The 16,059-nt window shown below is 39.2% G+C and overlaps 1 protein-coding gene across 1 annotated transcript in view; it reads right to left on the minus strand.

Moving 5' to 3' along the window:
• The window catches only part of hs3st1l2 (heparan sulfate (glucosamine) 3-O-sulfotransferase 1-like 2), a 30,227-nt gene extending 23,060 nt beyond the window's left edge, over window positions 1–7,167 (minus strand). The window contains exon 1 of the mRNA XM_031731342.2: window positions 6,841–7,167. The gene's annotated coding sequence lies outside the window, so the exon portion shown is untranslated. The remainder of the gene's footprint in view (window positions 1–6,840) is intronic.
• Window positions 7,168–16,059: the final 8,892 nt, after the last annotated feature.

The following is a 16,059-nucleotide window of genomic DNA, read 5'->3' on the forward strand; positions in this document are numbered from 1 at the left end:
AAATGTTCTTCCTCAGCACCTCGGGACATAACAGTAAGAACTTGGCATTGACAGTTTTGCCCTGCAGGATGAATTTCATGATGCATAACCCACTGATTGTCAACCCCCCCCCCCCAAAAAAAATAAAAAATAAAAAAAAGAGATGAATACCTACAACAAGCATGCTACTAGAAACTCATACTCTGTCTTCAGGCTTACAGCGTCTTCTATTGAGGACTTCTTTGTAAAATGTGATTATGAATATGCATTTCGGGTCATTTTGACATAGAAGTTGTTGTTCGATATCTGTGCTGGTTTGATTTATGATAAAATCAAAAAGCACACATGCAAGTGGCCAGAATGAGATTTAAAAGCAGTAATTTCTCTGTAGGATGTCCAGATGTGCACAAAGATGGCTTGAAATTGAAATTTTAAATCTGGTTATGTTTTTCTTTTCTTTTTACGGGTAGAGTTCTGAACTTTATGACAAACCTCTTATTACCAAGAAAAAGCTTTTCAAAGTCCATCTGTTCATGATTATTCTAGTTCATTATTCTCTTCACTAACTACATGATGTAAAATTCATAAGAGTCCATATTAAACACTGCAGTGGATTACCTAGTTACAGAAAATGGGTTATTTAATGTGGTAATGTGGATAATTGCCTACAACTAATGAAGCTTGACCTTGATAATATGAGTTTCATTATGTCAAAAAAAACATTATCCAATCCACCCCCAATAAACCATAGATCACCAATTTGATATGAACACACTCATGCTGAGCTCATATGACTGTGTTCCCTGCAGTCATTTCTGAGATTTGTCAAGTCATATCTCGTCTCCGGAATAGAATTAGTATGTAAGAGAGGAGGCTGCAAAATTCACTTGAAGAGATAAAACTCTGAGAAGAGGCGATCATGAAAATGTCACTTAAAAGTTTTGATTATGAGTGTGTAAGTTTGTAAATGTGTCTGAGGGAGTGTGTGAGCCATAAATGGGCTCATTGGCTTCCCTATTACGCCTAAGGATTGTTCAGTGGAGTGCACTGATTGTCCGATGTCACCTTTTTATGTCGACCTGCACAAATGTTGCCACAAAACTGGTACACGCACACACACACAGAGGTATCACCTTTTTGTTCAATCACTCAAAATCACATAATTTGGCAAATTGTTTTTCCATATAGGCACATTACTCATGCTGACAGTACATAAATCCATTTTTATATTGTGGGGAGAGACTCACTGTGAGAAAATAATTAAATATCACAGTGAAGGTTTGGTTAGGAGAAGGTTAGGTTTTGGGGAAGGAGAAGGCTAGCCTGGTATCAGTTACGATTAGGTTCATGTTAAGTCTCTAGAAAATTAATGAAAGCCAATGCAATGTCCTCTGAAGTGACAGAAGCATGACTGCATGTGTGTAGCCTGGTTTAGGGTGCTTCAGAGGACGTTTGCACTCTGCTCATAAATAAAAGCCATGTATTATTCAGGGCTGCTCCTCCAGTTAATGCCCCTTAATGTGCCCAAACAGCCATAATGTACTCTGCTAGCAAAGGTGGCAGAGACCCCCTCACTCACACAAACACACCAGCATGAGCAATCTACCCTTTAAAATCACACAAAGTCTTTGTCAGTGTTGCTCTCAGGCTCTTATCTCACTCTCAAAAAATCCTAATTTTCTAAGAGATCCATTTTACTTTTCATACAAATTGTTCCTGCTCACACAGTCTCACCATGTTTCCATCAAACTTTGCTTGATTCATCCCTAATTCTCACCCCTCCTCCCCTCCTGTCTCCCCCTCACTGTTTCTTTCTGTCTGTCTCTTTGTTTTATAAAAGCACAAATACAGAATACAGTATATACACCTCTCTTCACAGTCGGGAGGTGCCAGCTTTCTGACAAATTTTGTCTAAGCAAACTGAGAAGCTCCAGCAGTGAAGCTTCCTAAGTACATAATCTTAATCAGATTTTAGAGGAAATTACACTGATTCCAGTGTAATTTCCTCCAAACTGTTCCCTGTTTGCACAGAGGTAAACAGAAAACAGTTTGAAGTCAATTACAAAAACCTGAAAATCCATAAAATCAGTTTAAGGTGCAGAATTTATCGCTGCTGCTTTGCTCGTCCGCATTTTTATCGACAGTGTTTTATGTTCTAATCACTCTGTAATTGATTTGCCTCTTTACCATCTGTGCTTTTAATTGTTTCCCGTTTGTTTGTGATCCTGTTTTGTTTTGGTCTCTCTGAAGCACTGTGTTTAAAATCACTCGGGCTTTAAATTTGTCATTTGTTATTATTACTTTTTAAATTTTCTGTCCCTTTTGGGGAGCTGTCTTGAATTTGGTGTCTTTCATGTTGATATTGCACTGTTTCCTGAGCATTTCTGAACAGAATCAATGGTTTTGTTTTGGTCAAAGTGTTGCATGATGTTCACTTTGAGCTGTAGAAACTTAACGTGGTAGTGTTTGATGTTGATTTTTTATACATTAATTGCTGTAGTTTGTCATAAGTTAAAGCTTCTCTAAGCCGTGCAGCTGTATTGACAAACCCACAGAGAAGCTATAGTCTCCCTCAGGTCTGTGGAGCTTTGTAGCAACTTTACTTCACTGCCTTTGCTTTCTGGCCCAAAACTTTGCTGTTTTGATTCATTCTTGCTGTTCTCAAAACAGTGTTATCATTCACAGCAGGCAGCTGCTTTAAACAGAAACACTCCAAGCACCAAACAGTAGGCAAAATTGGTTTCAAGCAACTAGTTTGAGAAAAAAAATGGAAGACTTCAAATAAATGACAGTGCTACTTTGTAACTTTTTAGGAGCAAGGCTGTGATTCCCTCAGGTCAAGATCAGTGGTTTGTTTTAAATATTAAATGTTAAAGCAGTTTCTATTTGTTTTAGACATCCGGGGGATGATTAATGGCTTAGCGAGCTACGTCAAGCTTAAAGTCAGAGTTTTTTCTGTGTCACGAGCGCTCGTGTTACTGAGCAAAATGATCATGCTAACTTTTGCTAAACATATAACCTGAATGGGAGCAGGTTATGTTTGAGGTTTTGTTTTAAAATCAGCTGACAGCGCCATGTTTTTACTGATTCTTTCATTTACAGCATGTTTGAAGTGCATTATACATTCTCTGCTGGGAAATACTTTTGTTGGTAAGCCATACCTTAAATGTTGCTATACTTGAATTTAATGTGCTGCTAAGTTTCTTTTAGTCTGCTGGAAATGCTGCTACTATAACACATAACACACATTAAGAATACTTTACCAGTCATTATAATTATCTCACTTTGAACTGCCAACAAACTGATGCGATGCTGGGATATGTACACTCTTTCATGTTTGGATGTTATATATATTATTTTGGATATTAGGCTTCAGACTACAATGGTTTTTCTATTTTTAAAAATCTTCTTCAGCACCATGTTGTACCATGGCTGTGAAGGCACAATGCTTATATATTTAGTCAGTTTCATTTAGCCTGTTTTGGAAAAAGAGAAGCTGCTCATTTTGTGTGTGAAATAAAGCCCTCCCTATAAAAACATTATATGGCTCTCCTTCAGTAGAAAGCACAACAGTGGCTTCTTCTCTGGGCCCTGCAACAGCTAGTGCACTTGTTTGTTTACACAGGAAGTAATCCGCTTGTTGCACATCGCTTTATTGCTCATAGCTGGTGCTACCGGATATACCAAGCCCTGGTCGCCTAGGTAACCTTCTAATGTATTTACCACACAGTGATATGTTATTCAAAGGTATCCTTAGTGGTTATTTTGCCTGTCGTGGCTTGAAGTTGCTAATTGTCACTGACTTTCTGTGGTCTCTGGTTGTCACACTTCCTTTGTGGATGCCCCTTAAAGAGGACAGAAGTTAGAAGAACAACACAGCCAAACTCATATTGGGTAAGAACAAGAGTATAGTTACTTAATAGTTATAGATTTATAGATTATGAAGCAGCTTTTTATTTTGGTGGTGGGTCAACTGGTGGAAAAGATATTGAGATCTCTGCAGTGTGTGCATCAATGCAGGAACTTGATGGAAGGAAATGATGCTGTTATGTAGATCTATAGTTTGTTTTTTTTGTTTTTTTTATGTCTACATCAGCAGTAGCAGAAGTTTGGGTTCTGTTTAACATCTTAGTGATAAGTGTGTTCCATATTTATCCTTACCTTACCTGTTTATTTATACTGTGAAATCATTGGTCACAGATTTCTAGGTTTCTGTTAGTCTGACCTTTAATGTTGGCTGAAGTTCACTCGGTGCTCAGACTCACAATCCAGTACATAAAATCACTCTGACTATGAACAGATGAAGTCCAGAAGTCTTTGTTTACAGTGTTCAACACTGTTACCAAATGTTACCAGAGCAGTCTTTGCTAATGCGAACGTTTCTGCGAATATTGTTATTGTTACCGAGTCGTTTAATGCGATCTGTTTACAAGACGGGACACATTTTGGTGTAACATTAACCTCTCACATGTCACCGATTGCTCAGTTTGTTTTGTGGCACACAAAACACGCCCCCTCACTAAGCACACACACACACACACACACACACACACACACACACACACACACACACACACACACACACACACACACACACACACACACACACACACACACAGACAGACAGACAAACTAGACAATGGGTTCATTCATTCATTTTCCCACTCTGCCCCTTCGTTCTTTCTCTTTTTTTGTCTTATCTTCTTATAAGCACAGTAAAGGTCAACAACACACACACACATACACACACTAACTCAATCTTTTCACAGCCTCTGTGACCTGGATTCACTCCAGTTTGTCTTTTTACAGTCTGTTTGACTGTTCAGATGCACCAGAGCAGGCACTATCTTTCCTGCTACCACTTAAACAAATTATTTGGGAGTGGCATGCTCCTGAACAAAAATGACTCCCTTGTTTTAGGCAGTCATGTGTTCACGATATGCTACAGACATGCAAATAAAATGTGTTAATTGAGCACAGAAAACACCACTAAGTGTAGGACAAAGGATATTGCACATGCCAATAAATGTGGCTATTCCTAATCAAGTGGTTCATTTTATACGCCATAAATAAAAAGGTTTTCACATTACATTAAGCACAGTACTACAGAAGTTAACTGTGGTTAAAACTGTCTTTTATTTGGGTACAGTTTGGTTGGAGAGTACCACAGATTAAAAGCTCATATGCCGTCATTTTTCTTCTTCAGCCTTTGTCTTTGATGTGAAATAACAATAGTATAAGGAGAAGAAGCTGTTAACTACATACAATCCAGGAGGTGGCTTTAAGGGCTGAAAAATTAAGCTAATGCGATCTGTACCAAATCCTGCGCTTCCTTAAATGCCCTCCCAGCTACTCTGAAAGCTACTTAAACCTGCATTCTTTCTGATGGCCAGCAGGGGGCACCTACTGTAGCTGCAAAAAGAAATCTGAGTACGAAAAAGTGTATGAGAAAACAACCCTTCAGCTCACTGGACTATTTAAACATAATATACACTTTGTAAATAATTGTAACCAATAATGGTAAACCAGGGTATAACTGGGGGCGGGCCTATCTTGTGATTGATAAATAACTGCCACTGTTAGCTTTCAGGGATTTGAGTGAGCATCACCCAGCATTTTGTCAGTCTGATCCACCCGTCCCTCAAAATATTCAAGTTAAAAACACTAAGATGCAGAGAGTCATCAATATAAGACTTCAAGATGAGATTTTCACATTTATCATTAATGTCTGGGCTGAAAATTGCCAGTTTACAGGTGGTGCAAAAGTGATATTGGCCTAATTTCTTTGACTCATCAATTTAAATTCGATTAAAGCTTAAATATTCCTTTCCCTTCCGTCATTACAGGCATGGCTACTCCTGATTGTCGGACACCAACACATGCCACTCAGACTATTTCTTAGGCATCCGTTTGGGTAACTCAACTGGACATCGTGGTGTGTTTGTGATGTTGGTGGCTTTCTGGAGCATTTTAAAGGAATTATCTGATGAATAATTTGGTCTGAACTGTGATTATTTGTACTAACAGCCTGCCCTAGAAGTATGCATTCAAGTACTGGTGAGTGAAATTCAAAAATATATCATTTGTATTGCATATTGCACAAATTAGGGAACAACTCTGTAACAAAGCTTGCTGCTGTTAGCTGATAAACATTGTCTAAAAAATATGGTCTAAAAAAAGACACAGTAAAATTAGAGGCTTCAAAACTGGACTGCACAAACTTTTAACTTCTTTAACTTAAAGATATGACACTGTGTGCTGGCACTGCAGAACTTAAGGTACTTGAGGTTAGTTTCTATGTTAATCTATAACCTCAGTAAGCGCAAGTTATAAAGAGACGTTCTTCTCTGAGACACACGACTGCTGTCAGACTCTACGGAAATGATCTTTGAGATGCAGTTTTATTAGTTTTCAAAACTTCCTCTTAGAAAAATATTTTTACTTCCTCTGAAGTTTATTCTTACTCTAAATTAGTATAGACAACATGTTTCAAACACGAAAAATTATAGCCTTGAGATCATTTATGCAGCTGTTTTTTCTATAAATGCACAAAAAGTTCACTGCGAGAGTTTAATTCTGCAGATTTACTGCCCCTTCCCGCAGGTAAAGAAAAAATAAAAAGGTCTTTCATATAAGGAGCAAGAAAAGATCGAGACATGAGTTCACATCAGCCTGCTGGTACAGTAGGCAGAGTCAGGTGCACGTTGTGTATTTTCTCCTGATTACTCCTGATTTTCATTCACACTATGTGCACGTTACACTCAGTATTTTCTGTGCTGTGTTTGTGAGTCAGTTTTTCAGTTTCAATATGAAAACTAGTTCTATGTAAAAAGGGAAAGATTTAAAAAAAAGTGGTCTTACCTGAGTGAAGTTTTATCTAAATTTGTTCCTGTTTTTCTCTCAGGATATTTTCTCTTCTTCTTTTACTTCTTATCTTCCTTTCCCTGGTGTTGTTTTCTTCTTTCCTTCCTTTCCTTTTTGCTTCAGCTCCGCGGCCGTCACTGAGAAGGTGTGCGTGGAGGCGTCTGAGCGTGTGTGTGCCTGCCGCGGCAAAGTGTGTCGTGTGTGTGTCTGGAGGCTGGTAAGAGAGCGACTCTGCTTTGTGCTGCCGATCTCAGTGAGTGTGTTGCTGCAACTGACTGAGTGACTGTGAGAGTGAGAGAGAGAGGGAGGGTGTGTGTGTGTGTGTGTCTGTGTGTGTGAGTGTGTGTGAGAGAGAGAGATAGAGAGAGAGGGAGATTAGTTCATACACAAGCACATCTCCGCCTTTAGGGAAACACCCCTCTCCTTCTCTTTCTTGCTTCTCTTTTCTTCTTTTCTTTATTGCTTTCACATCAGGTCTGCTCTTTCATCTGATTACGCTGAAGGGCTCATGATGGAGCAAAACATTTCCAGTCCTCCTCTTCCCTCTCCCTCCTTTCAGCACCCATTCGACCGGAGCAGATCCTCCTGCTTGATTCTGGGTTTTTAACCTTCTCTTTTGTTGTTTTCCCTCCTCATATCCCCCCCTTTCAGTTTACCGTTGCGAGTCCCCCGAATCATAAATAAGTTACAGAGCAGACACAAAACAGCACAAAAGCAACAAAACAACTCAAATATCTCTGACTGGCTTCTCTTTGTGGGCTTCTGTATTTTGTTTGACTTCATATCAGTGAAAATATTTAATTGGTTAGCATTTGCCATCTATTTTCTGCCTTTGAATATACAAAGACATTTAATTGAATAGTGAAGCAGTAGGTGGAAAGAGAAAGGAAGCTTTTCACTTTTCAAATCATTTCAGGGACACGCTGCTTATTAGTTGCTGTGGAGAGCGACTAACAGAGCAAATCTAAACTTTTTTGGTTAATGTCATGATATTTAGTCCGACATTAAACAATAGCACAGTTGCAAACAGTTAAATATTAATACAAAAAAATCATTCCTTTAAAATCTTATTTCCATAAAACAAGTGCAAAAATCCATTATTGTATTAAAATATGTCTGGCTGCTATCAAAAGGAAATAACTTGTTTTTGTGTCCTTTTGTTTGGAGAATATAATGTTCAGCTTTGTTCCCTTAAAAAAAAATCACTCAATTATTAGAAAATGGACTTCATGAAAAAGGAGATTTTCTTTAAACATGTTGTCCAAATCAATACCTGAACATGTTGCAATAACACAGAGGAAAAAAAGCTGACTGCCTGAATGAACACTGACAGGTAATTGAAAAGGACAGGCATCAGTTTAACCTTGAGGAGACCCCCACTCAGTTATGCCTAAGCCCATCACAGCGATTACAGAATTTAGTTCTAGCCTCCTAATCTGCAGATCCACATTAAACTGCTCCTCAGGAGGCTGAACAGAGGGGGTTGTTTTTGTGGCTGAGTATTAATACAAATCTCTGTCGCCTGAGTTTTCCAAGTCGTCTGTTTGCAACACTTTTATTTTGGGTTTGCACACCAATGCATTGTACTTAGAATTAAACAATGAGCATGAGGTGAAGACGTGGATTTTTAGATTTCATTTGAGGGCGTTCACATTTGTTTATTGGGAATGTAACCGGTTTTGTGCACTGAAGATACAAACAGCTGTGAGCCTTACTGTTCACGAAATATGGATGTAAACAAAGTCAAACATGCTTAAAGCTAAAAAAAAAGAGTACTTTAAAATCTTTTTCAACCCTGTGCCCTAACAAATTATTCCATGTGGTATAAGCAATTTCCAACACATCCATTCTCATCCCAGGCTGCCGAATGCTGCTGTTCTTTCAGATTATACTGGCATCTCAGAGATATGGACAGGGTGCCCTTCAGTGTTGCTGCCTTGAGGGTGCTGCATTATTGGACACAGAGAAACACCAGTCTTCTGTTGAGGAGACAGACACGGGCCACATAAGGAGGTTGATTGAGTGCTGATGGAATAGTTCTTTGTTCACACCAAATATGTAGCAAAGTTTTAGCACAGAGTGATTACATGCAAGGTTTTTGAAAAAAGATAATATCATAGAGGCAAATCTGCAGCCGTGCATGTTAAACACACATCAGCATAAGTGAACCAACCTGAGATTCTCCCGGAGACTAAATTATCCTGATGCTATCGACAGAAATTCATCAGAAACAGATGATGAACTTATTGATAAGGGCAGCTAGAGCTGTTTAGTTCAACTTCACTGTTAAAGACAGAAAAGCAAAAAAGAGGTGTGCTTGAAGAAAAGTGGGCAAAAACTTCGAGCACTGTTCTAAAAAAATTAAGGTACACTTTTGAATCAAAGTATTTCAGGATACGGGCAGTTTCTTCAGCCCATCAGCAGTGCTGGTATCTGCTTCTCTGTGCAAGCAGGAAAAGGATGAGCACTGCCAGAGCCCTACAAAATGACCTCCAGCAGGCCACTGTTGTGAATGTGTCTGACCAAACAATTATAACCAGACTTCATGAGAATGGCCTGAGGACCCAGTATCCTGTAGTGGGCCCTGTGCTCACTTCCCAGCACTACGGAGCCTGACTGGCATTAAACATCTACTACCAGTATTGGCAGGTCCACAACTGGCGCCCTGTGCTTTTCACAGATGAGAGCAGGTTGACCCTGAGAACCTGTTACAGACATGAAAGCGTCTGGAGAAGCCATGAAGGACGTTATGCTGCCTCTAACATTATTCAGCATGACCAGTTTGTTGGTGGGTCAGTGATGGTCTGGTGAGGCATATCTACGGAGGGACACACAGACGTTTTCAAAGTGTTCCTTTGAAATCTTTTTGAGTAGTGTAATAACTTCTTAAAGTATAGTAATATACCTTGATTCCAGTTATCAGTTGTACTTCGTCTCCACCCATTGGCAGTATTCATGGGTTTGCAACACAACATTCATTCATGTGAGCAATGCGAAGTGAAACTCCGCAAGTGAAGGTGTAAACTTACCACAAGGCACAGACTTGTCAGGCAGGAGATTGTGGTTCATGTCCTCTTTTAAAAGCTTTGTCTTTTTGCTTGGTTTCTTTTTTTGTTTACTTGTTGATTTGCTTTTTTTTGTTCAGTTTTTAGCTCATCTGACCAAAGTTCTGATGAGCTCATGAGAATCACTACTCCTTTTAAAGCAATGATCAGATTTGAGTAAAACCCTGACACAGTAATAACTTAAGTAGTCTTCACAGAAAATGTGCTCAAGGTCACGGTCACTTTTCCAGCAGACGCCAGCAGCTAAGCAGTTATAGCAAAACAACAGAATTTCATGCACTGGGAATGAAACAGAACACAATTAATGTTCATACTACATTTTTTTTTATATCAACATAACAAAGAAACATTCATATCAGACAAATCGGTTACTGTGTGATCCCACAATATCTGCTTTAGATTCTAAAGAATTCTTAACATTTAAATGGTTAAGTTTCTTGTGATTATCTATATGTTTTTCTTCAGTCTTCCAATCCATTATTCAATACTTCAAGACTTCCTAACTGTGTTTATGGCGCTCAGTCCCAACCCCCTTGGTTCCAATAAATATTTAAAAAATAGGTCACAAATACTGAGTTTTTTTCTTCCAACAGGCTAAATAATTCCCTGTACTTTTCTATCAAAAGCTTTTCAAAGAAGAAGAAATGATACATTTTAAAGGAATGCTTTCAGCAGTGGATCAGTGTGCACTTGGTTCTCCAGTGACTGCTGTGTAAAATGAGGGAAAAAGTTAAATAAAAAAATGTGTGTATATATATGGTACTGTGCAAAAATCTTGAGGCCCTGTTATTTCTTTATTTTTTGCAGGAGAACAGGTGCAGCGATATATTAAAACGTGTACAGATGCATAGAAATACAGTACATGAGGCAAACAGAGTTTATACAGTTCGAACAAGCTTGATAGACAATATTTGGTGTGACCACCTTTCTTCACCACAGCCCAAACTTTCTTAGTGTTATATTGTCTTTAAGCAGTCTTCAGGAACAGTTCTCCAGATTTCTTGAAAAACATTAGAAGTTCTTGTTTGGATGTTGGTCGCCTTTTGTCCATTCTCTGTCAACATGATCCAAGACTGCTTCAGTAATGTTGAGCTCTGGGGAGGCCAATCCATGACTAATAGTTTTCCATTGTATTTTTTTGTATCCAGCTATGCTTTTACTGGCAGTGTGTTTGAGATCATTGTTACACTGAAAATGAAGCCGTTGCCAATCAGATGCTTTCCAGATGGTGTTTCATGGTGGATCAGAATCAGATGGTACTTTTTTCTGCGTTCATAACGGCATCAATTTCAACAAATCTGCTACCCAACCCCAAACACGACAGAGCCTCTACCATGACTTACAGATAGCTGTAGACATTCACACTTGTACCTGTCTTCTGACCTTATCTATACATACTGACAATGATTCGAACCATCATTTTAAACTTTAGAGTCATTAATCCATAAGACAGGGGTGTCCAACTCGAGGCCTCAAGGGCCGATGTCCTGCAGGTTTTAGATCTCAATCTGGGTCAGCACACCTGAATCAAATGATTAGCTCATTACTAGGCCTTTGGACTACTTCAGGAGATGTTGAGGAGGTAATTTAGCCATTTAAATCAGCTGTGTTGGATCAAGGACACATCTAAAATCCCCAGGACACCGGCTCTTGAGGCCTGGAGTTGGACATCCCTGCCACAAGACCTATTACCACTGATTTTCAGTCTGGTTCTTGCCTAATTTGGCATACTTTCACCTTTTCTCCACGTTTTTCTTACTGAAGAATGGCTTCTTGACAGGCATCCTTTCACAGAGCCCAGTGAAAGGATGGTGTATTTCAAACATATATCAAACATAACACAGTAATGTGTTATGTTTGAACTTTTTAATAGATTCAACTAAAGAAATGGGGGTAAAAATTTAAATTGTTCCTACAAAGATACATTTTCAAAATGGTTCTTTGCAAAGCCATCTGGTATATACAAACACAACATTGTTTGGTTGCCTTTTTTATGTTTCACGGATTCATAGGTCAGTGGCCAAAACATACAAACAAACAAAAAAAAAACCCCCCACCCATCATCTGAAAATGGTTAAGTACAAAACCTGGGCAGAAAATGAGTGAAAAATCGGACAACGTCTAAAGGAAAACTTTGAAAGACCTTCAGAAAGCCAAGACAACTCTCCTTAAATAAATAAATAAAAAATATTAGGAAATAATTCAGGGTGACCCAAGACTTTTGCACAGAACTGCACCATTTCCGTATTTATCTATGAAGAATGCAATCTTTTTAAACAGATGTTTTAAACATCACAGTGTGAACTGAGGTACAAGATACGAAATGTTCCTTTTCAATATTTAACCACTGCCGTGATCTTTTCCTGATCTTAGCCAAGATTTTTCTCTAAAGTTGTCCCAAATGTCAGGTCTCTCTCTTTCTGCAGTGTAACAAGGTCACTCTATGACTTATTTAGCAAAGCAAATATATAAATGTGTTTTGTTGCTCTTGCAGATACTTTTGGCAGAGTTAGAAACATTTGCTCCAAATTTAAAGAAAATACTTACCTAGAGGACGGTTTTAAAAATGCATTTCTCGTGCGTTTCTAAACCACAGATGTTATTTGTTATTTGTTCATAGTTGGTTTGAGTTTGAAAATTTCAAAAACTCTTCGGGAAACTTGATGGAAATTGTAATGCAGCCTCCTTTCTCCACTCCCACTCTGTGATTTACCTCGACTCATGCCAAGAGAAAGGTGCATATTCCTAACTGTCATCTAATCAATGTTAAATGAACTGAGAACCTCTGTTTAAGATAAAGTAAGCAAATCGATATTTATTGATAGAACATTCACTAAGTGCATTAAAGCAAATACACAGTGTGCAAAATGAGAGTTAAAGGCAAAAGAGTGAAAGAAAGAAAGTGAAATTAAAACTAAAGCTAAATTCCATTAAATATATTTAAATTTGTAACATTTTTGTGCATAAATCTTTATCATTAGAGAGTATAAATTTTCTGACTTGTTTAAGAAGAAGTGAGAGTAAGAGGGGTGACTGATACCAGGTAAAAGGGGGATTAACTGCAGGGGACGACAGTCACTGGGCACAAAAGCAAAATGGTGTTTTGCCCCCTCCTGAAAAAGAGGTTGTTTGTCTGCAGTGAACGTCTGCATAGGACCCTAAATGATAAACCAAATGCAGTAGAAGAGGTTTCCTGTTTGTGTGCATGTGGGTGTGGTTGACCTGAATACATGTGGTGGTCCCTCTTTCACACTTTCCTCCTTGGGCGCAACAGAAACGCAGCATTCGTGTCGATAGGTTTACAGTCTTCTCCATCCTTTCACATCAATCTGCCATCTCACGTGACTTTATTTTCCATTTCGGTCTCGTGCTTCACAAACTACATCATGATTTATTCAACAAATCTGTTACCTTCTCGTGTTTTCCCTTTATGAAACTTTTCGAACTCAGGTATAAGGTTTCAAATCAGACGTCTTGGGGTACAGATCCAAAACAATGGGAAGCATGTCACCAGTACTTACGGGCTGTGTATTTATGTGTGTGTCAATGTGTGTACAATAGGTTGGCAGCATGTGGGGGTGGGAGATGACTGAATTAGAAGGAGCCTCTCTGAACAAAGCTGCTTCACCAGCTGAAATGTGGAGCGTATGGGCGTCTCTTATCACCACGTTACTGTCGAGGGTGTTGAAGAGGGTTTTCTTTTTCTCCGCTAAACAAAAAGCTGACGCCCCGTTGAGCTTCTCTGCGGGCGCGCACTTGCAGAGCCATCTTCCTCTCCCTCCGAGACCCCTGGGAGACACTCAAACAGCCCTCCTCCTGCTTTGCCTCCTCCCTTGTTAGTTCCATCACCCCCACCCTCTCCCCAGTCTCTCCTCATGTTTCCCTCCCTCCAAGGCTTGATTTAACTATCGCTCTGATCGTTTTCTCCCAAACTATTTCCCCGTCTTTTATGTCTTCCCTTTGTGCTCAGTTCTTCGTTTCTTTCCAGTCCCTTGTTGTCGCTCGACCTCCCCGCCGACCCCAACCTGTAATCTCCCTCCACTTATCTGTTGCCTCAAATGTCTTCTTTTTACAACTTCTTGGAAAACGCTACCTTTTCTTTCCAATTTTCCCCTTTTTATTCCATCTTTTTTTCCTCTCCTACCAAGCAGCAAAGTGATTTGGCACTCACTCCGGCCTGCGAGAAGACCCAGGGGGTTTGTTGCTCTATGAGGCGACATCTCTGAATAAATAAGCATGGGTAATTTGCAACAAACCTGCAGCCCCTTATTTTTTTTTACTCCTTCTTTTCACCCTACTAGTTTAGAGCGAGGAGATAAAGACACAATAAAATAGTGGGAGATACTCACAGAGGCTCATTATATGGTTGTCAGCAAAGTTTTCTCACAGGGCTTTGTGACGCCCCACTCTGCTCCGTCTATTTCTTTTCAGGGCAAATTATCTATATTACATTCCAATTTCCAAAGGCTGAGTATTTGGATAAAACCGTTCTCATTTAAGGAAGTAATGAACTGCCAGTTTTAGCTGAACTGAGGCAGATTATCAAGAAGAAATTGCAAATATTGTCTTACGGAACTAACCGCTATTAGCTCCGTACCACCTCAAACACTCAGCCAATGAGACACTGATGAGGATTAAGGAGTTTATGAGCAATTTGCCTCAGAGAAGCGAAGCTTTATGCAATTAATGGATGCAATGTGTCAGTCCTGGAGGTTGTAGCACTAATCTTTTTTCACTCTGCAACACACGCACCCAAACACACACACGCGCGCTTGAATTCACGGCTCGGTGAACGAAGTATGTAAGGGGCAGGTCAACTGTGAACATCAGGTATTAATAATGCAGGACAGGAAGCTGCCCCTCCAACAACGAAGCTGTGCACTCTGACTCTGCGTCTTTGCTCCCCATCCCACCGCTGCCAGCTACATAACCCAACACAGACAGAAAGGCAGGAGAGAAAGATCTGCCAAATAGGCTCATCTGCTCTCACGGCGTTTGGAGCCTTTCAGTGAAATTCATGGCAAATTTTGTAAAATTTGGGAAACAAAACAGTGTAAAAATCAGTAAAAAAAAATGTGTAACAAATTACACATTTTCTATCTTTAAAGTTAAACTCTTAAGATGTCGAGGATGTCTTGTTTGTGAGAATTTAATCACAGCCAGCACTACTATAACTTTTCCCTCAATTAAAGCATAATAAAATAAGATCAAAGCCTCTTTTTAAACCCATTCATTTCTTGGTTTTGGTTTTCTGGTCGTCAGCTTTGCAGTTTCGTGTCGCTCTCACTGCATTCCTTGTGTTGTTTTTGGCTGCATACTTTAGTGTTCAGCAGGCGGATCAACAAACCAGGATAAACAAAGGAAGCCTCAGAAATATTTCACAGTTCAAGGAACTGTTGGACATAGTACGCCCTTTTGTCTTTGTCTGAGCTTGAGGAATGGTAGATCTTTATGTTTTGTAGGGGTGTTTTTTGGCTTCCATTATGGATTACTTGTGGTGCTTACAAGTTTTGTAATAAACTATTTGAAAATTTAAAAACTTAGTTTTAGTTATTTATTTATTTAAATAATGAAAAAATGAAACAACAATGAACTCTGGGCTTTACTGAATTAACCTCTCTGCTACATGAGGCAATACAGTACTTTCGAGGCATCAGAGTCAAAGATGAAACTTTGCAGTAAGTCATCAGCTTGCAAATAGACACCACATCATGCAGAAAAAGAGGTTTGTACAGGATTGCTAAAGTCATGTGTAAACATTAGTACATCCCATGATTCAGTAGCTATTCACTTTCTGACTTCATCAGTTTCTCCCGTTGCTGTAGAGCCCAATTTACAAGTTAGCTGCAGTTCATTGAGATTTGCAGGCATTTGTTTATGCACAGCTCTCTTAAGCTCATGTCACAGTATTTCAATTGAGTTTCAATGAGGCTGAAGCCTGGATTTTTTTTAAAGACTGCTGCTCTGCCTTGATTGTTTCTTTCTTCAGCCTTTCTCTTGTAGATTTGCTGCTGCTGTGCTTGGGATCATTGTCCTATTGCATCACCCAATTACAGCTAAAATTTAGATGAATTCATGCTTCACTGAACTTTAATTTTTTATACATGTGCTGATGATTGACTCAATGACTGTAGGTCAAGTGGCTGCAAAA

Source organism: Oreochromis aureus, linkage group 12 (genome assembly GCF_013358895.1).
Source record: "Oreochromis aureus strain Israel breed Guangdong linkage group 12, ZZ_aureus, whole genome shotgun sequence".
Taxonomy (NCBI): Eukaryota; Metazoa; Chordata; class Actinopteri; order Cichliformes; family Cichlidae; genus Oreochromis; species Oreochromis aureus.